We start from the raw sequence: 22,381 nt of genomic DNA, 5'->3' as shown, positions 1-22,381 counted from the left end.
GTGTGATGTCGGAATCGTCACTGCCGCCGTCGGTGGCCATTAAGGGCCGCTGTTGCGTTTTTCCGGTGACGCCTGCCGCCTAAGAGGTGGCTGAATAGGCATATGTTAGAGTGTAGTGGTTGTTTTCGATATTTATGGTGTGGGATGTGTGTATTTTTGGCAGAAAACCCACTGCCACCACCATGTAGTGGTGGCTGCCGCCTCCTGCCACCGCTTCACCACCACCAACCTTCGTATGGTGGTGGTTGTGTGTATATGATGTGATATTAGGAGTATATTTATTAAAATAGGACTTGCATAAACGTTTTTTGGCGGAAGGATTGAAGGAAAAGCCACCACCACCACAGTGAGGTAGTGGCTGACGGTGTGTGTCGCCATAGACCACCACCGCCCGAGGTAGTAGTGGGTGGTGCTCGACATGGTGAAACCCTAATCGGCCCAATAGCTTGATCTTGGACTTCATTGGCATGTGCTTGGATTAGAAACCCTAATTAGGGTTTAGAAAACCCTAATTTTAGAAAATGTTTGATTTGGATTGTCGGGACCCGCGTTTGGACCACTGGACAAATGTTTGGCTTATGGCCAGTTACACTATATGATTTACCTAGCAGATTGAGGGACTTAATGGATTAAGTCCTTAATGGGTTAAGTAAGAAACACTTTACCCTAACCGTCATTTCATGTGAAAAACCTAATTGTGTTGGGTTTTTAGTTGGGCCTTTTCTGTTGGGCCTAGATGTTTGGACTATTGATGTGCCATCCATGAACAAGTATAAGGACTAGCGTATTGAATTAGGCCTTATGATAAGGCCCATTGGAAAGGCTTGGGCCCAATTTGGAAAATTGGGCCATAGATGGGTCATAGTTGGGCCTTGGTTGATTATTTGAATTTTGGGCCTTCAGAATATAAGTTTGGGCCTTAATATTGGACCAAGTTAGGTTAGGGCTAAAATGGTCCTTTTACCCCAAGTGGGGATTTTAGAGTTATGCATAGGAAGCCCAAATGGTTAATTGGGTTTTGTTTTGATGTTGACAGCTAGGGGATATGTCAACTAGAAGCCCGAGATTTATTCACGGGACTTTAGCAGTGCAAGATGAGTTTCCTTCAGTAGGAACGGGTCTAAGGCACCAAGGTCGGCCCGTATATGTGATATGTTAGTAGCTGAGTGTGGGCGGGGCCCGTATCTCATTATTAACAGAGTATAGATGTCAGTCAGATTATTGGATTCCTATACTTGTTGTTTGTGTGATACTTGTATGCGTTTTTTTATGTATGTGAGTGTTGGAGGGGGCCCGTATCTCATTATCATTCGAGTGTGGGCGGGGCCCGAATCTCATAGTAGCCGAGTGTGCGTGGGGCCCGAATCTCGTAGTATTATTTAAGTATAGATATATGACTGCTTGGTAGGAGTAGATATACTTGTCGTCTATGTGATACTTGTATGCATGTTACTTGTGGAGTGTGGGCAGGGCCCGAATCTCCTAGACAGTGGAGTGTGGGCGGGGCTCGAATCTCCTAGATAGTGGGGTGTGGGCGGGGCCCGAATCTCCTAGAAATTGGAGTGTTGGCAGGGCCCGAATCTCCTAGACAACAGATTGTGGGCGGGGCCTGAATCTCCTAGACAACGGAGTGTGGGTGAGGCCCAAATCTCCATGAGAGTGGTCGGGGCCCGTATCTCCTAGCTGCATGTTATGTGTATGGTATGTGGTAGTTTGGGGAGACTCACTAAGCTTCGTGCTTACATTTTTCAGGTTTTGTTGGGCCCGAATCTCCTAGACAGTGGAGTGTGAGCGGGGGCCCTAATCTCCTAGACAACGAAGTGTGGGCGGGGCCCGAATCATCTAGACAACGGAGTGTAGGCGGGGCCTGAATCTCAAATGAGAGTGGGCAGGGCCTGTATCTCCTAGTTGCATGTTATATGTATGGTATGTGGTAATTTGGGGAGATTCACTAAGCTTCATGCTTACGTTTTTTAGGTACTTCGGTTTTGAAAAGGAGAGCTCGGGATGATTACAGTGCACACACCATTTGTTCAGCCTGGGATGTTTATACTCTGATAAATTTGACAGATGTTTTGATATTTTTGGGATACACGAATTATAATTTTTATATTTCAAATGATAATTATGGTTTTATTAATGATTTAAAATGAATTTTTTAGACTGTATTTTTGGTATGTTTCAAGTTGGTATCAGAGCCTTGGTTTGAGGGATTCGGGCACACTCTCGGGTGTGTATGAACTCAAACTAAGGAATTGGTATGAAAATTTTCAAAAGAAAATCATTTTTATGAAAAGAACTTTGAGAAAAACAAAAGAATTTTGAAAAGAGAAAAACTTTGAGAGAGATAAAAGGGTGTGCTACATGGAATCAACCGAGCTCAAGTAAGTACTCCCAAATAACCCATACAAATTTATGTTATGATATGTTTATGAGAACTGCATGCTAGATTAGGACTAAGGATCTAGGAAGGATGCCTTATGTGCCTATTATATGTGTGTAACAACTTTATGAGAACTGCATGCTAGATTAGGACTTAGGATCTAAGGAGGATGCCTTATGTGCCTATTATTTGTGTATCAGCTTTATGAGAATTGCATGCAAGATTAGGACTAAGGATCTAAGAAGGATGCCTTATGTGCCTATTATATGTATCTTGCTCGACTTTATGAATCGTATGCTAGTACTTATTAGTTAATGGTCTGACGGCCTGATTAGAATATGCTTGATTACGTGTACTCAATGCTTGAATGTTGCTTGCTTTGTGCTTTTAGGAGTTCTAGTTATCTTTTACTAACTAATAAACGAATATGTTAAGTTACATATTGCGAGGACTAAATAATTTCAGAAGGTTAGGTTTAGCCTTATTTCGCAGCTCTTATTTGAGTCTAACTGTTGTAGGGTAGAACCTCTCATTCGAAGAATTATCTAGTCTTAGGGATATGTAATGGTATTTGTGAGCTAGTTACGGGGAGATAACAGGGACTTCTTATGTAGCTGAAGGTGGAGAGTGGGATGGTGATTACCCTAGGGCAAGCCTAGGATAAGTTTAGAATGAGATCAGTAGTAGTAGAAGGGACCTGATGGAGTCAAGGCAGTTCTTGAGGAAAGTACAGATACATGTGGAAGGTAGTATGGGACCGTACTACTGAAAGTAGAGGATCCGTACTCGAATCAAGGAAGGCTGAGACGAACCCATGGAACTTGTAGTGTGTGTAATCCCTTGATTTATGATGAGTATTCTGATATTGTTATAGTATACTTGAGTATGGTGATGCTACGTGGTAGACCAGATGTCAGATTTAGTGCTGGCAAGGGATCAAGCTCGGAATCTGGAACCGGGCAGCTTGATGGTCAGATGAAGGAGCTCATTACGTTTGAGAGTACGCACAATATCATTTACCAGACTCCTGTGATCTTTGGTATGATCAAGGACGGAACTTTAGAGATTTGTGATGAGAGGTTGAGTGCATTCTGCACTAAGATAGCAAGCATGATAAGGACGTGTATGTTGATGATTCGGGAATTTACAGCTTGTGAAGCTCCAGATTATCATGGGGATAGGGACCCCATAGCTAGTAACAGAGGGATTGGTAGATGTCGCTAACACTTTTCGTACCAACCGTTGCACGAGAGGGACAGGGTCCGATTTACTTCATGTTTCCTGAAGGACAGGGGTGTGATTGATGGGAAGAGGTTGGTAGTGAGTTGGGTGATGATGCGGTCGACGCTGTGTCATGGGATGACTTTTCGACCAGATTCTGGGTGGAGTTTGCCCAGGCGATTGAGGCGCAACAGTTGGCGTGAGGAGTTGTTAGATCTCCGCCATACTACTGAGACTGTGGCAGAGATCACTGCCAAGTCTTGGGAGAGAGCTTAGTTGGTACCGCAGTATGCAAAAGATGAGGAAATGAAGAAGGTAAAGTATCATGACATATTGCAGAATGATGGCATGGAGATCGTGAGTATCTCGGGGTGTGAGACACTGAATGATATGACTTTTGGAGCCCGGGAATGGGTGTAACGTCGTGATTTTCACCATAATAACTTTTTTCTTTTTAAAACATTTATTTAACAGAATACGTTAGAGGAAGACTTTGTTTTTAATTCAAAACATTTTCACAGCCACATGTTACCATTTTCATAACCAAGCATTCAACCATTTAATTATTGCAAAAAGAGGTTCAAAGGAAAATAAACACCAAACGTGCTCAAGTGGCATCTTTATTAAAACTAACTACCCAAAGGAACCCAACCTCACTAAGTCATGCTCTTAAGCTACCTGTACCAATCAAAAGGCATCGAACAAAGAAACAAATGTGAGCAACCGCTACGTGAGCCGACAAGTTGTACACAACCAAAAAGAAAACACACAATTCTCATAAGGGTCATCCATGCAAATCGTCATAATAACATAGTCAAGAAAAACAAATAACATGGTATCATAATTTATTTCAATCATATAGTTTTCAACTTAATTCAACCGATTATTACATATAATTTAATTCACCGTTTATTATATGTAATTTTTAATTCAACCGATTAACTACTTTGGGGGTTCCTTAGGGACAGTCTACCCGACAACTTAACCCCGTTCACTACTCGTGTGCTCAACCAGTTTAGTGCTCTAAGTGGCTCATGACTTCCACCCGAATACACCAACCCCAAGACTTCCACTTTCGCTACTCCGATTTGCAAAGTACAAGTACTTTACGGTGTCGTTCAGGATCGGTACAAACGGTGTCAATTCTACCGATACACCTCCCGATTCCTACTTGATGTTTGATCTGGCCACACCATAAAGCCAACACCAGTCCAGTTGCCGTACACCGAGGTGCACACGAACCACGTGTCACATGACCGTCTACAAAGACCGTGTAACTAATCACCGTTATGGCTTAAGCTCTTTCAACCGATTAGACTTGCAAGGTTCTACCCATATCACCATTATACCCCGCAAAAGCATGCATACACCAAAATAATCATGTTGCTCATACAGCTTAAACGAGCAATTATCATCTAATGAAGTTCATTAAGTTGTCACCATACTTTTGCATATAACTACCAATTCATGAAACATCATATGCGCATGCAATTTACAACTATCACATAACATGAATATTACCATATCAACCGATACCAAGGAATAACCACACATAAGATACAAACAACATAATTTCGATAATTATCACAAGCATTTATAAATCTAGCATGATTCCTAATTTGCATCAACAATCCACCTAGGAGATGTGGTTTTCGATTATGCACTAAAGTCAACAAAAATTGTCGACTCACCTTATGTTTGAAGCGAGTTCTCCTTTTTAATTCAATCATTCACCCTTCTTGAAGTTGTCAAGTTTTCACCTAATAATCATACATACCAAGCAATCATCAAAATAGGGTCCAAGTTTCATTAACACCTTTAAATTTCTTAATGGGTTACATGTTTTTTTTAAAGTTTCACAGCTTGACCACTGTTCAGTGTTTTGGGCATAAAACAGAATCCGTAACTCCGATTGATCTCAATCCAGACTTTTTGAAAACTAGACTCGATTTCCTACATTTTACCCAGAGAGGGGTACCGGCCGATTCTGCTCATATTCTCAGCTACAGCCCTCGAAAGATGGGGAAAAGTTGCTGTGCAGATTTCTAATAATTGCCAAAAATCACCGTATGATTCATGACCTTGGACAAAGGATTAAAGCCACACGATTTAACACACCAAAAGCTTGAATGAAGGTATTAAAACATCAATTAAGTGGTTTATGAAAAGACCAAGAATTGACTAAAAGATGATTGAAAGTAGGATGACGTTATACACCAAACACCAAAAATCTACATACACCAATAAAGACTTTTATTAGTTCAAAATCAAGATACATGTAGGGATGAACTTTGAGTGAACTTTAGACACACATTATGTAGTATTCACAATTGTTATTTCAACCTCCAAGTCATGGTTTTGGAGACCAAAAATACAAACAATACTACCAAGAGTTGTGAGGAATTTCAAGCTAGACTTTTGACACAATTTTTTTTTAGTCCAAACAACATCATAGTTACCCACATATCAAGGCCTCTAGGGGATGTTTAGAGAGACGTATGGATGATTCATAGCATCCATTGAACTGCAAGAAAACCCACAGAAAATCATGGAAAAGAATGGAACAAAATGCAGAAAATCGTACACGTACACTCGAGTTTGCTTCCTAAAACCGGCCACAACTACATGCATGATAACCCCATTTACGAGAGGAAGTGAGAATCTTACCAGAGAATTCCGGACCTCGATGCTTCATTGAAACCTTCAAGCACCAGCCATGGCGTTGCCTTTGCTTCCCGATCTGTTTCCTTGCATACCTCTTTAAAAATTTATTTTTTTTACCTAGCTGCACTAAATCGAGCGAGTAATAGCAGCCCACCAAAACAAAACCGACCTACCCTTCATAAGTTGGACGTAGCTAAAGGGACGGAAAAAATAATCAGAATCCATCAAATTTCTCGCATGTTATCAACTTAGAGGTTATATTAAGCAACTTCATATTTTACCGATTAATTATTTTAACCCTTACTCGCTTTTTTTTATAAATCAAGTTTCTTAAAATTACACTTAAACCCCCTCGACTTAAATACAAATGTATGCACCCTTATTTTATTTTATCATCATAAAACCAAAATAATCCTACACAAATAAATATTCGTGGGACGGAAACTAATCTCGTTGACAGAAGAATTTTTGGGTCGTTACAATGGGTTATTGACTTGGAGCACGTTGTGAAGAGGGAACCAGATTATTTGCATACGTTGAAGGGCCTTGGAAATAGAGCCAAGATTTAGGATCAACTTTAGAGAGGCCAGCAGGGCCAGTTTCGATGGAACACTTGCGGGAAACTCCACGATGGATGCCTTTCGTTCCGAGGGTTTGAGTAAGTGTCACTCTGGGTTTATCCCATGTCTGTGTTTGAATTATATTTCCAAGAGATATCATATGCCAATTGCATATCGAGAATTATTAGTAGGTAGCAAAAGGTTATTTCCCTAATTGCGGGGTTGGGGGTGTACAGTTTCAACTTAGTTTATGGTCGAGATCGGATCAGGAGTGTTCTGTGGAACGTCTGCAGTCAGGGTTCCGCAGGATGGTTATCCAGCATCGACAGGATTTAGTTGTCTTAGTAACTGTTATTGATTGACTAGTAATGGAGTACTAGTTGGTAAGAGTTGGTTGTCATTAGATTGATTGTTGGAAAGTTAGAAGGATGGGGAATTTTCCAATTTTCATGTATTATGAAGACTTAGTCAAATCTAAGTGGGGGAGAATCGTCCAGGGATTCAGAAGCAGTAATAGTTTTGAAATTGGGATAAGTTTCGCATCCTTGTCATCAAGGAAGATAGCCCAAGCAGTTATATGGATCGAGGATAGTGTGAGTTGGAAGTTCGAAAAATTTGCCAATAATGAGATTGCGTTCTCGGAATGTTTGATAGCAAGCCTCAGGGAATCAGGTTGGGGAATCCTGTCAGGATATAAGTTCAGTTTGGGATGAGAGGTCAGGTGTACGCTCGACGTTGGATGTGTTCAGATTAGTAATCAACAGCTAGATAGTGTTAGAGTGTTGTAAGTCTACGGGTGTAGCCGTAGCATTCACTAGCAACCATATAGTGTGAGAAAGTGTTGTAAGTTTGCGGGGGTAACCGTAGCATTCACTAGCATCTAGATAGTGTTAGAGTGTTGTAAGTCTGCTGTTGTAGCCGTAGCATTCACTAGAAGCCATATAGTGTGAGAAAGTGTTGTAAGTCTATGGGTGTAGCCGTAGCATTCACTAGTAGTCAGATAGTGCTATAGTGTTGTAAGCCTACGGGTGTAGCCGTAGCATTCACAAGGTTGGCAGATAGAGCTAGAGTGTTGTGAGACTACGGGTGTAGCCGTAACATTCACTAGGTTGGTAGATAGCATGGGGGTGTTGTTAGATCGCAGAAGGAACAGTGGTACCCACCAGTTCGGGTGCAGCAGTGAGGGTGTGGCAAATCCACATATTGGTTTATGGATTTCCCCAGATGAATTAGACCTGTTTGAGCCGATGATAAGACCGTAAGAATATCACTGCAGTCAGGGGATCAAGGAAGCGATGGACTGTTTAAGGTCGTTTGTGATATAAGGCTACCCTTGGTCATGTAGCAATCACTTTTAGCCTTGGATTTGGTAAATTTAGGAGTCAACGTATGGACCCGATCGTATGGGTCAGGAGGTCGTTAGATCTATAGTGGCAATATAACTAATGGCAACAATTTACAGACAATGATTTCGTTCGAAAATTGTATGGAACGACCACGTGGGAGTCCTTTGGCTCCGCAACTGGGTCGGAACCCGGTGTTTCAGATAACTGGTGAACGAATTAAGACCAGGGAGGTCTCGATAGGTTTTAGAAGGCAGCCAGGGCGCATCATATTGTTTCAGGCAGTTCACTGTTTCATGCAGTTCAGTGCTCCGGACAATCTCGGTGTCTCAAGCAGTAATGGTATTTTAGGATTTCATGTATGGATAGAGTCACAAATAGCTTGGGTTATGCTAAGTCACTCACACCAGGATTATCTGATCCTTGGCCAAGTATAAGTAATATGCAAGGATAATTGGGTCTGTAATTCCATTTTCTAGTGGGAACCTCGAGTTATCAGAAATTAAGTAGTCAGTTGAGAGATAAGTGGACTGGATTCGGCTATAATGAATCTATATGGGCGGTTTGTCAGGGAGTCAGACCATATCGAGACTTCGGATTTCAGATTGAGTAATGTGATCATAATGCTAGGAATTCGTGCATCTTCGGGTTTTAAGAACCCTGCGAGGGATGGTTTTGGTTGCCTTGGAAAGGCTAGGTTATGCTCAGGATTATGGTAATGACGTTCAAGTTGTCTGGCGTGTAAGGGAAGGTAATGAATGATTTCGAGGACGAAATCTAATATAAGTGGGGGAGAGTTGTAACACCCCGTTTATTAAATAAATAAATAGATAAAATTAATAAATGAATAGTAGCCCTAAAATCCATAATATTAAGTATGGTGTTGGTTTTGGGGTTAAAATGTGATTTCGGATTTAATTTGAAAAAGGATTTTAGAAGTAGGGGCTGCTTGGTAATTATTAGGACCTAAAATGAAAGGGCTTGGGAGTGATAGGGGCTAATTGGTAACTTATGGATCTGTTTTGAAGAGTTTATGAGAAGGAAGGACTTGAAGTTTAAAAATTGCATGGAGGTTGTATGAGCACGGGATTAAACAGGAACCATTTGTTCCCTCTCGTTACACCATCTAACCCTAAACCTAGATGAGTTCAGCCGCTACCACCATTCTTGGAAGTTTTCTCAGCGCCGCTTGCGAGCAAAGTTTGACCGACGCCGCTGCAGTGCCAATGATGATTGCCATCGCGATGTCTTCTGCCAAAAACGTCATGGGCAGCCGAAGTAGCGCCGAGGACCGGGGAAAAACCCGATGTGCCGTCTTTGTGCAAGTTGCGAGCCACCTAGAATGCACAATAAGTCCCCCTTAACCTATCCTTCCCCTTTCTCTCTCATTCTTTGTGGGTGTGATGCTGGAATCGTCACTGCCGTCGTCGGTGGTCATGAAGGGCCGCTGTTGCATTTTTCCAGCGATGTTTGTCGCCTAAGAGGTGGTTGAATATGTGTATGTTAGAGTGTAGTGGTTGTTTTCAATATTTTTGGTGTGAGATATGTGTATTTTTGGCCGAAAACTCACTGCCACCACCATGGGGTGGTGGTTGCCGCCTCCTGCCACCCCTTAGCCGCCACCAACTGCCGTATGGTGGTGGTTGTGTGTGTATGTGAAACAAACCAAAAACAGGGTCCAAAAATTTTGTTTTGAAAATTATTATAAAACCATAAACCATCCATAATCATAGAGAAAACCATGTATCATCTATCACAAAACATCATATCAAATACTATGCCAAAAACATATGATAAAATATCAGAGTAATCTCCCAGGCCTGAAAGACTGTGGTGTGTGCCATGCTATCAAACCGAGCCTTTCCCTTTGCTAGCTGAAGTACCTGAAACCAAAACTGAAACTGCAAGCCCAACAAGTCCTTGGGCCCTTGACTGAATTCTGAAGGCTCATCTCCGCCCAATTACTGCTAGATCCAAAGCATGGCCCAAACCGCGCCCTAATAGCATAAAGCCCACTGTCTGAGCATATGCTGAGCGTACCCTTCCATACGCTGCACATACTTCTTGAATGGCTTGTACGTTGCGCGTACTAGGGTATACGCCCAATGTACTCTCCTTTTAAGCCATTTCCTCCAAAATTGCTTAATCCCTTAAGACACTACGTCCAAACTACATATCTGAGTCTAATACTTCATCCTGACCCATAAAGTTGATCACTTGATGGCTTGCAACCCACCAAATGAACTTAACTCTAAAAATAGCAATAAACCTCCATGGAGATGGCTAGATCTCATGCATGGCTACATCAAAGCTTCAAAGCTTGCAACTTTACTACTTAAGGGACACTTTGAGCTTCAAGGGTGGCAACCCTAAGCTCAAAAACAAAGTTGCATGAACAATATCCATTCTTTGGACCTAAAAAGGTTCAAAGCTTCAAAACCCTAGATCTATACTTCTAAGAGGAAAGGTAGGAGCTTTATACCTCCTTTGGGTGCCAAAATATGAACTTGTGTCCAGATTCTTGAGCTTAAGATACTCAAGTGCTTCTCCTCCATCTTCTCTTCACTTCTTCCAAGCCTTTCTTCACAAAATTGAACTCAAAAAAGGTCAAACACACACAACAATGGGGTAAGAGACGAATTAAGGTTTTTCTGAGGGTGAGCGACTGGTGAGGAGGCTAGAAGGGAGGCTATAATGGGGTATTTATATGTCTTAAACCCTAAAATTTAGGGATTGGCATCTGCCCACGTACGTTGGGCGTACCTCTTGGTACACTGCACGTACGCCCCCGAGTCCCTCGAATCCAATGTGCCACTACGTCCTGCGTACGCCAAGTTATGCCCAACGTACGGTTTATGGGCAACCCAACTTCTTGACCCATCTTTGATAAGGTCCACCCTTAAAGGTCCAAAGCTAATATTAAGCTACATAATCTAAATAATACCTCGAGAGACGGATCTTACAATTCACCCACACTTGAATCAGACTTCGTCCTCAAAGCTTGCTGCTGCTGAATCCGGAAACAACTCCGGGTAGTGCTCCCTTATCTCCTCCTTGGACTCCTAAGTCCACTCTGAACCCTTCCGGTGCTGCCATTGTACCTTCACTAACTGGACTCTTTTATATCTCAGCTCCTTCGTCTTGTGATCCAGAATCTCCACTGGCTTCTCAATGTAGTTCAGGCTGTCATCAACATGACTGTCCTCCAAGGGTATAACTGCTGTCTCATCTACTAAGCACTTCCAAAGCTGAGAAACATGGAAAGTGTTGTGGATTTGACTGAGCTCGGCTGGAAGATCCAATCGGTATGCCACCTTGCCCACCTGGGCTACGACCATGAAGATGTACCTAGGGCCCAGCTTGCCCTGCTTCCGAAACCGGATAACACCCTTCCTGGGTGACACTTTTAAGAGGACATGTCACCCACCTAAAACTCCAAGTCCGAACGCCGTCTGTCGGCGTAACTCTTCTACCGACACTGGGTAGTCTGAAGCCTGCTTCGGACCTGCTGGATCCTCTCTGTAGTATTGAGTACTACCTCCATACTCCCCATGACCCTCTGACCGACCTCACCCCAATAGATTGGGGTCCTACACTTCCTCCCGTAAAGCATCTCGAAGAAAGGACGGTCTATACTAAAGTGGTAACTATTGTTATACGAAAAATCCACTAACGGAAGGTACTTATCCCAACTGCCACCGAAATCCAACACGCATGCTCGAAGCATGTCCTCGAGAGTCTAAATCATCCTCTCGCTCTGTCCGTCCGTATGAGGGTGGAAAGCGTTGTTGAAGTGGATACGAGTACCCATCTCGTCGTGAATCTGCTTCCAAAATCTGGAAGTAAAATGGACATCTCGGTCTGACACTACTGAGAATGGCACTCGATGCTATACCACCACCTCTCGTACGTAAATCTCGGCAAACTTCTCGGCTGAGATGCTCTCCTGGATTGATATAAAGTGGGCGCTCTTGGTCAACCGATCCACGATGACCCATATCGAATTGACCCCACGTGCGGTCCTGGGAAGCTTAGTGATAAAGTCCATACTAATGTCCTCCCACTTCTGCACAAGGATGTATAATGGTTGCATCTTGCCATGCGGCCTCTGGTGCTCCGCCTTGACCTTGCTGCAGGTCAGGCATCTCTCCACGTACCAAGATACGTCCCACTTCAGGCAGGGCCACCAGTAATCAGGTTGAAGATCTTTGTACATCTTCGTCGCCCGATGGATGGAGAATCTGGACTTGTGGGCCTCATCCATCAATAAATGTCGTACTCTGCCCCAGTACGGTACCCAGACCCTTCCATGCAGTGTCAACAAACCCTCGGCTGTCATAATCCAAGGAGGCCACCTGACCCACAATCCTTTTGCACTTTTGACGCTCTTCCTTCAAGCCCTCAACCTGCGCCTCTCTAACCTGCTTCAATAGTGGAGTAATCACTGTCATCATCAAGCAGATGTCTTGAATTGGGGCCGCTACCGCCTTGCGGCTCAGGGTGTCGGCCACCATGTTGGCCTTGTCGAGATGGTAAATGATCTCACAATCGTAGTCCTTCACCACATTTAACCACCGACGCTGCCTCATGTTCAAATTCGGCTGATCAATAAGGTACCTCAAACTCTTGTGGTCCGTGTAAATGGTACACCGGACCCCATAGAGGTAATGTCGCCAAATCTTGAGGGACAACACCACTGCCCCCAGTTCTAAATCGTGTGTCGGATAGTTAGCCTCATGAGGCTTCAACTGTCTCAAGGCATAATCTATCACATATCCTCGCTGCATCAACACTGCTCTCATGCATGTGATCGATGTATCACAGTAAACTACGAAGTCATCTACACCTTCTGGAAGGGTGAGAATCGGTGCCTCGCACAATCGTTGTCTGGGCGTCTCAAAGGTTGTCTGCTGCTCAGATCCCCAACGATAAACCACCGAATTCTTAGTCAGTCGGGTCAACGGAACTGCAATCTTGGAGAAGTCCTGGATAGATCTCCTGTAATACCCTACCATACCCAGGAAACTCCGAATCTCAGATGGAGACCTCAGAATCTCCCACTGCATCACGGCCTCTATTTTGGCCGAATCGACAAGAATACTCTTCTGGTTGACAAGGTGCCCAAGGAACTGCACCTCATGCAACCAGAACTCACACATGGAGAGCTTCGCATACAGTCTCTCCCTCCTCAGTGTCTCCAGCTCCTCCCTCAGGTGCTCCTCATGCTGCCCCTGATTCTTAGAGTAAACCAAGATGTCATCAATGAATACTATTACAGACCAATCCAACATCGACCTACACACGCGGTTCATAAGGCCCATGAATGCGGTTGGGGCATTGGTGAGGCCAAATGGCATCACCACAAACTCATAATGTCCATACCGAGTCCTAAAAGTTATCTTCTACACGTCATCATCCCTGACTCGCATCTGGTGATATCCTGACCATAGATCAATCTTGGAGAACCAGGATACTCCCTGCAACTGATCAAACAAATCATCTATCCTCGGAAGTGGGTAACGGTTATTCACACGTTACCTTGTTCAACTCCCGGTAATCGATACACATACGATGTGACCCGTCATTTTTCTTCACAAACAGGATCGGGGCTCCCTATGGTGAACTGCTCGGCCTGATGAAACCCTTGTCTAGCTGCTCCTGCAGCTGCGTAGACAACTCCTGCATCTCGGGAGGAGCCAACTGATATGGTGCCTTGGCTATCGGAACCGCACCAGGGACCAGGTCAATCTGAAACTCAACCTATCTCTCCGGAAGTATTCCAGGTAAATACTATGGGAATACGTCCAAGTACTCTCACACTACCGGTACGTCATCCACCGTCGCCTTACCCTTATCTTGGGTATCCATGACATAAGCAACGTATCCTGCGCAACCCTGCTGAATGAGGCGCCTCACTCTCGCTTTTGAACAGAAAGTTAGTCCGCGTTGTGGCCTCTCGCCCTGGATCCATAACTTTCCCTCACTAGGAGTGCGAAACCTAACCAGCTGCTGCTTGCAGTCTATCACTGCCCCATTGGGGCTCAACCAATCCATACCCACTATAACCTTATTCCCTCGCAGGGGAATAGGGACCAGATCTACTGAAAACTGCTGATCAAGTAACTGAAGTGTACACCCTCTATGAACCCTCGTGACCCTGATGGTCCTGTCATCTGTTACCTCTACATCAAGTGGACAACCCAACTCCCCCGGAGCTCCTACAAACCATTTGTTGAGCGCGAGAGACACAAAAGATCGGGTGGGACCCGAATCGAACAACACTAAAGCTGATATACTATTCACGAGGAACGATCCTATAATAAAACATGTAAACATAAGCAACAAAAAATATCAATAAAGAGATGAGAGAAAGATACATACCCATCACCACGTCTGGAGCTGCTCGTGCCTCCTCTACAGTAAGATGAAAAGCCCTACTCCGCGACGTAGGTGCCTCAGCCCGGACCTGACGGCCATATGTAATCCTCAATGTGGCAGGAGAAGGCACTGCCACCTTCCCTGCTACTGCTAAACTCGGGCACTGGGACTGCTTGTGTCCCATTTGATTTTACTAGAAGCAAATCAGATCTGATGATGTCGTGGTGGTGGTAGTGGTTTTGCAATCCCGAATCATATGACCAGTTCGGCCTCACTTTTAGCAGCCCGAACTCCCCGCCTTGCACGTCCCCTCGTGTATCCTGCCGCATTTGCCACAACGGCCATGGCTCTGCTGGCTCCAAGATCTGTGATCTGATACCTTGGACTTCTTTCCCGAACCCCCTGACTGAACCCCCTTTGGTTTCCTCTTCCTCTCCATATCTAAATCCAACTCCCTCTCTCGAGCTCTATCAATCATGTCCTCCAGCGTCTTGCAGCTAGAGCGGCTCACAAGCTATCTAATGTTACTCCTCAGCATCTCATGGTATCTAGTTTTCTTCATCTCCTCATCCACAAGATACTACGGAACAAGTAGGGCCCTCTCTCTAAAGTTGGCAGTAATCTCTGCCACCGTCTCCGTCGTCTGCTGGAGATCCTGGAACTCCCTAGCAAGCTGTTGCACCTCAATAATAGGTGCGAACTCGGCCCTGAACCTGGTCCTGAAGTCACCCCAGGTAATCGCATCCAACACTATGTCATCACCTATGGCTCTCCCAACCTCCTCCCACCAATCATGTGCCCTGTCCTTCAGAAGACAGGACACAAGCCTAACCTTGTCCCCATCGGGACATCGAATGGTGCGGAATGCGTTGGCGACATCTGCCAACTATCTGGTACTCGCAATGGGGTCCCGCGCCCCATGGTAGGCGGGAGCTCCACAAGCTTTGAACTCCCTGAAAGTCAATGTGCGCGATTCCATCATGGCTGTTATCTCAGTGCAGAAGGCGCTTAGCTTCTCATCCAGAAGCTCTAAGATACCCTCCTTGACCGATCCAAAAATCACCAGATTCTGGTCTAGTATGCTACGCGTAATCTATAAGGAGATGAACTCCCTAGTCAGCTCATCTAGCTGATCGGCTCCAGAGCCTCAGCCCGATCCCTCTCCGGCACCTGAACAGCCAACCACTGGTCTAGGCTGCAAAACCACAATTCTGAAAAACACATCATAACAAACGTCAGAATACTATCATAACTCGAGGGATCACATACACTACTAGTTCCCTGATCTTATCTCAGCCTTCCTTTATTAGAGTATGAATCCTCTACTTTCAGTAGTACGGGCCCATACTACCTTCCACATCTATCCGTACTTTCCTCAAGAACTGCCTCGACTCCAACAAGTCCCTTCTACCACTACTATTGCTGATCTCATACTAAACTCTTCCTAGGCTTGTCCTAGAGTAATCACCATCCCACTCTCCGCTATCAGCTGCATAAGAAGTCCCTGCTACCCCCTAACTAGTTCGTGAATATTATTACATATTACTAAGACTAGATAATACTTCGAATGAGAGATCCTACCCTACAACGGTTGGACTCAAACAAGTGTTGTGCAATAGAGCTGGACCTAACCTTCTGAAATTATTTAATCCTTGCAATATTTAACGTAACATATTCACTTACTATTTAGTAAAAGATAACTAGAACTCCTAAAGCACAAAGCAAGCAACATTCGAGCATCGAGTAAACATAATCAAGCATATCTCTCTCAGGCTACCCCTGACTAATATGTACTAGCATACAACTCATAAAGCTGAGATACATATAATAGGCACATCAGACATCCTTTCTATATCCTTAGTCCTAAACAAGCATGCAATTCTCATAATGCTGATACACATATAATAGGCACATAAGGCATCCTCCCTAGATCCTTAGTCGTAATTCTAGCATGCTGTTCTCATAAAGCTGATAATCATCACATAACAATAACTTGTATGGGTAATTTGGGAGTACTTACTTGAGCTCGGCTGATCGCGTGCACCACACCCTTCTCTCCTTTCAAAATTCTTTTCTTTATCTCAAAGTTATTTTTATAAAACTGATTTTCTTTTGAAAATTTTCATACCTATTCCTTATTTTGAGTTCAGACTCATCCGAGAGTGTGCCCAAATCCCTCAAATCAAGGCTTTGATACTAACTTGAAACAACCCAAAAATACAGTCCAAAAATTTCATTTTGAAAATTATTATAAAACCATAAACTATCCATAATCATAGAGAAAACCATTTATCATGTATCACAAAAAATCAGATCAAATATTGTGCCAAAAACATATGATAAAATATAAAAGTAATCTCCCAGGCCAGAAAGACTGTCGTGTGTGCCATGCTATCAACCTGAGCCCTTCCCTTTGCTAAATGAAGTACCTAAAACCAAAACTAAAACTGTAACCACGAAGCTTAGTGAGCTCCCCCAAACTACCACATACCAAACACATAACATATAACAAATAACATAACTCTTGGACTACTCCCAACTGCATCGGGACGAAACCGACATCGGCTTACCCGACGTCGGACTCCTGCCCGACATTGGGCTTACCACGGCATCAGACTACGTCTGGCATCAGCTTGCCCCGACATCGAGCTTACCCCGGCACATACACATCATAACATATATCATAAACACATAACATAACATATAAACTACATCGGGCTAACCTCGATATCAAGCCGAAGCCCGAAACACATAATACATAACATGCATGAATCACAAGGACATCAAGCATACATATACTCTTCTTGGTATGCTGCACATACGCCCCCGAGTCCCTCGAATCCAATGTGCCACTACGCCCCCACGTACGCCAAGTTACGCCCAGCGTATGGCTTATGGGCAGCCCAACTTGTTGGCCCATCTTTGCTAAGGTCCACCCCTAAAGGTCCAAAGCTAATATTAAGCTACATAACTTAAATAATACCTCAATGGATGGATGTTACAGTATGATGTGGTATTATGAGTATGTGTAGTAAAATTGGACTTTTATAAACGTTTTTGGCGGAAGGATTGAAGGAAAAGCCACCACCGCCACCATGAGGTGGTGGCTACTGCCGTGTGCCGCCGTCGACCACCACCGCCCGAGGTAGCAGTAGGTGGTGCTCAACATGGTGAAACCCTAATCGGCCCAATAGCTTTATCTTGGACTTCATTGGCATGTGCTTGGGTTAGAAACCCTAATTAGGGTTTAGAAAACCCTAATTTTAGAAAATGTTAGTTTTGGATTGTCAGGACGCTTATTTGGAGCAGTGGATAGATGTATGGCTTATGGCCAATTACACTATATGATTTACCTAGCAGATTGAGGGACTTAATGGATTAAGTCATTAATGAGTTAAGTAAGAAACACTTAACCCTAATCGTCATTTCATGTACCCTAATTGTGTTGGGTTTTGAGTCGGGTCTTTTCTGTTAGGCCTAGATGTTTGGACTATTGATGGACCATCCAAGAACAAGTATAAGGACTAGAGTATTGAATTGGGCCTTAGGATAAGGCCCATTGGAAATCTTAGGCCCAATTTGGAAAATTGGGCCATAGATGGGTCATATTGGGCCTTGGCTGATTATTTGAGCTTTGGGCCTTCAAAGTATGAGTTTGAGCCTTAATATTGGACCAAGCTAGGTTAGGGGTAAAATGGTCCTTTTAACCCAAGTGGGTATTTTAGAGTAACGCATAGGAAGCCCAAATGGTTAATTGGGTTTTGTTTTGATGTTGACAGCTTGGGGATATGTTAACCAATAGCCCGAGATTTATTCGCGGGACTTCAGTAGTGCGATGTGAGTGGGGCCCGAATCTCCATTTAAATAGGTGGGGCCCGTAACTTCTAGTTGCATGTTATGTGTATGGTATATGGTAGTTTGGGGAGACTCACTAAGCTTCGTGCTTACAGTTTTCAGTTTTGGTTGGGCCCGTATCTCCTAGACAGCGGAGTGTGGGCGGGGCCCGAATCTCCTAGACAACAAATTATGAGTGGGGCCAGAATCTCCTAGACAGCGGAGTGTGAGCGGGGCCCGAATCTCCATGAGAGTGGGTGGGGCCCATATCTCCTAGTTTCATGTTACGTGTCTGGTATGTGGTAGTTTGGGGAGACTCACTAAGCTTTGTGCTTACCGTTTTCAATTTTGGTTATAGGTACTTCGGTTTTCAAAAGGAGAGCTCGAGATGATTACAGTGAACACACCATTTGTTCAGCCTGGGATGTTCATACTCTCATATATATTTGACAGATGTTATGATATTTTTGGGATACACGACTTATAATTTTTATATGTCAAATGATAATTATGTTTTTATTAATGATTTAAAATGAAATTTTTAGACTGTATTTTTGGGATGTTTCACTTAGAAACTCAAATTTTCCATTTGGAGGGAAAGTGATTGTTTTTGGAGGATATTTTAGACGAATTCTGCCTGTTATCCCAATTGGTAGTAGACAAGACACTGTTAATGCTTCTCTAAGTTCTTTATATTTATGGAAACAATGCAAAGTCCATCAACTAACCAAAATCATGAGGCTAACTGTCAAAAATGATACATCTGCTATTTAGCAAACAATGGATTTTGCAAAATGGCTCTCAGATATAGGAGAAGGCAAACTTGGTGGTCCTCATGATGATGAAACGATTATTTATATTCCGCATGATTATCTCATCAATGATTCGTGTGCTCCTACAGGTTCATTAATCAAATTTAAATATTATTCAATTCTTGAAGATTCTAACAATCCGGGATATTTTCAAGAAAGAGCAATACTTGCTCCAAAAATGAAATTGTTAGATTGATTGCTATCATTGTTTCCAGGAAACAAAGTCAAATATTTAAGTTCAGATAAACTATGCCAATCAGAGTTTATCCATGATTAGTTTGATGCCAATTTATACTCACATGATGTTTTAAATGGTCTCAAAGTCTCAGGTCTACCTAATTATAAGTTAGTTTTGAAAGCCGCGGTTCCAGTTATGTTGCTGAGAAACATTGATCAGAAAAATTGTTTATGTAATGACACTAGACTACAAGTAATATTTTTGGGCAAACAAGTTATTGAGGCAGTTATTATATCAAGAAATAATATTGGAAATTAGACCTTTATTCCAAGAATGTCCTTAACACCATCTAGAAAAAAAAATCGCATTCAAATTCCAAAGAAGACAATTTCCATTAGCAGTTTGTTTTGCAATGACAATTACCAAGAGTCATGGACAGTCTTTATCTATGGTTGGTTTGTTTCTCAAAGATCCGGTTTTTACACATGACCAATTGTATGTTGTTTTATCTAAAGTTAAAAGTAGAGAATGATTAAAATTGTTAATTTTAGATATGGATAGTAGACATACAAATAAAACTTCTAATGTTGTGTATAAAGAAGTTTTTCGAAATTTGTAAGTAGTTTGTAGAATATTATTTATTATAACGATTTTTTTAATTATTTTTAATAAAACTTTATTGTTAATTTTCATTTGTAATTTGTTATATTTTTTCATATTTTTGTTTCAACAACTTAATTTTCTTATTTACCATACATCAATTTTAATTTACTTCACTTTTCGTGGTCTTTTATTTTTTATAATTAATTTAACATTTCATTAGACAATATCATTTTTTTCATTAATCCACAAATAAAAAAAATTTCTAATATAGCTTGAAAAATAATTGTACATATTTATTTGAATCAACGATTATAATTTACATAAATTAAAAAACATAAATCTTCTAATTAGTATTTTATTTTAAATAATTGATTAATAGTTATGAGTTTTTATTATAAAACTTTAATTATAAAAGTCAACCGTTGTTTCCACGGACTATAACCTAGTATTATAATATAATAATATTTTTTTAACAACAACCATATTTTTCATTAGAAAAAGTATGAAGATACCAAGAACACATAAAGAAAATTGCAATAAAGAACCATTATTAGTTAAGGAACCAAATAACCAATCTAAATCGTCAAAATTTAAAGCGATCAATAGAAAAAGAAAAGTTGTAGACTTCTATAATGGATGCGCATGCATTAGATTATAACAAAACTCATTTTTTTCGTTTAATTTTTTTAGGCCATGTTTTTATAGAAAAACACCGAATATATCATTGTTAATGATTTTTTGTCCTCTTTCCATAGAGATGCATATAACCATCTGAAGATCCTCAGAATTCCCACTACTACAATCACATAAAACAAAAAAGCAAAGAGATATAAATGTCAAAAACCATGTGCATAAAATAAAAAGGGTTGCCTACCAACCCCCAAAAAAGTGAAACATTATCTACAAACCAAAATATTTAAAAGTTGTTTTTAAAAACATCAAACCTACGCTTTTGTTGGGGATATCTTTGTGTCTCCCTTTTCTCCCTTGTTGTTCTCTACAGGACCCTGACCAGCATCAACAGGCTTGCTATTCAACTTAGCCAAGGATTTACGCCATCTGACTCCGTTCCAGGTGTTGGATTAATGTCTAAGTCCATAACTATATTTGGTATGTACTTGACCCGACCCGGCATGGTCCATTTGGGTTGGACTTCACCGGCATAATCTATATGGATAATCTTTTGAGAATAGTATATTAATATATTATAAGTTCAAATATATTAATATGGAATCATATAATCTAATTAGTATTGATCAAGAATTAATTTAGAATTAATTAAGTGATCAAAATGAACTAATTAAATATGGACTCTTAGATATATGTGTGTGATGGGCCAAGTTCATTTAGGTTGGGCTAAGCTTTCATGGATAGTCCATGGAGTGTTTAACCCATGGATCATATGAAATGAAAGGTCATGGGTTTAACCCTAGTCTCCACACTATATAAAGATGTCCTTGGTTGGTGAAATCGGCACTAGTGTGGGTACATTAAGAGGGCTAGCCGATTTCACTAGAGAGAACCAAAGTATCCTTATTCTCAAGGTTATTCCAAGGTGTTTTGGTGATTTTTTATTCCACTTGAGGCTTCCACACTATTGGGACTAAGCTCTTAAAGCTTGAAGACATCAAGCTACATCAAAAGGTATGTCATCTAACTAGTACTTTGTAGTATAAGAGCTTCATAATATGCTAGTTAGGGTTTAAGCCTTGGAAAGTTATTATTTGCATGTATGATAGAGAAAACATAGATCCAAGGTTTATAGGGTTGTATATACACCACATGAGTGTTAGAATACTCAAAACCCATCAGTGGTATCAAAGCCTAGGCTTGCTTTCTCTTATACTAGATGCAAATAGATTTCTTGAAGCCAAGAATCTGTCAGGGCCAAAAACTTGACGAGTTCTAGAAGAAAACTCGACAAGTTCATGTATTAGAGCATGAACTCGATGATTTCGATGAAGAACTCGACGAGTTTGGCCTCCAGACATCATATTTTCGGGTTTCGTGGCTGGAATTGGACTAGGAACATTACCAAAAGCTGTTTTTGGATTTGTAAACCTATTTTTGATGTGGTAATGTTCATACTAATCCAATTTCAAAGATAATTGTAAATAGATTCATGTGTTGGGTCCTAGCCTTAATATTTCATATTGGGGTGTTATATTAAGGACTTTAAATCAACTATCTTGAATATCTCCCAAAAAGATGTCTAGTTCAGACATCTATGATCTTCCCAAATCTCTTTGAACTTCACTTCCTCCACCTCCTCCAATTATTCTCCCTATCCCACAAGTTCAAGGTCACTCTAGCCCTATTGGCAAGCAAGGTATATGTGTGGTTGTATCTTGGAGATGAAGTCACATATTGACAAGCCGGGAGAGTTGGGTGTCAACGTCTTGAGA

This window comes from Lactuca serriola, chromosome 7 (genome assembly GCF_051521515.1).
Source record: "Lactuca serriola cultivar US96UC23 chromosome 7, Lser_US96UC23_V15, whole genome shotgun sequence".
Taxonomy (NCBI): domain Eukaryota; kingdom Viridiplantae; phylum Streptophyta; class Magnoliopsida; order Asterales; family Asteraceae; genus Lactuca; species Lactuca serriola.
Note: the sequence above shows the minus strand (reverse complement) of the source record.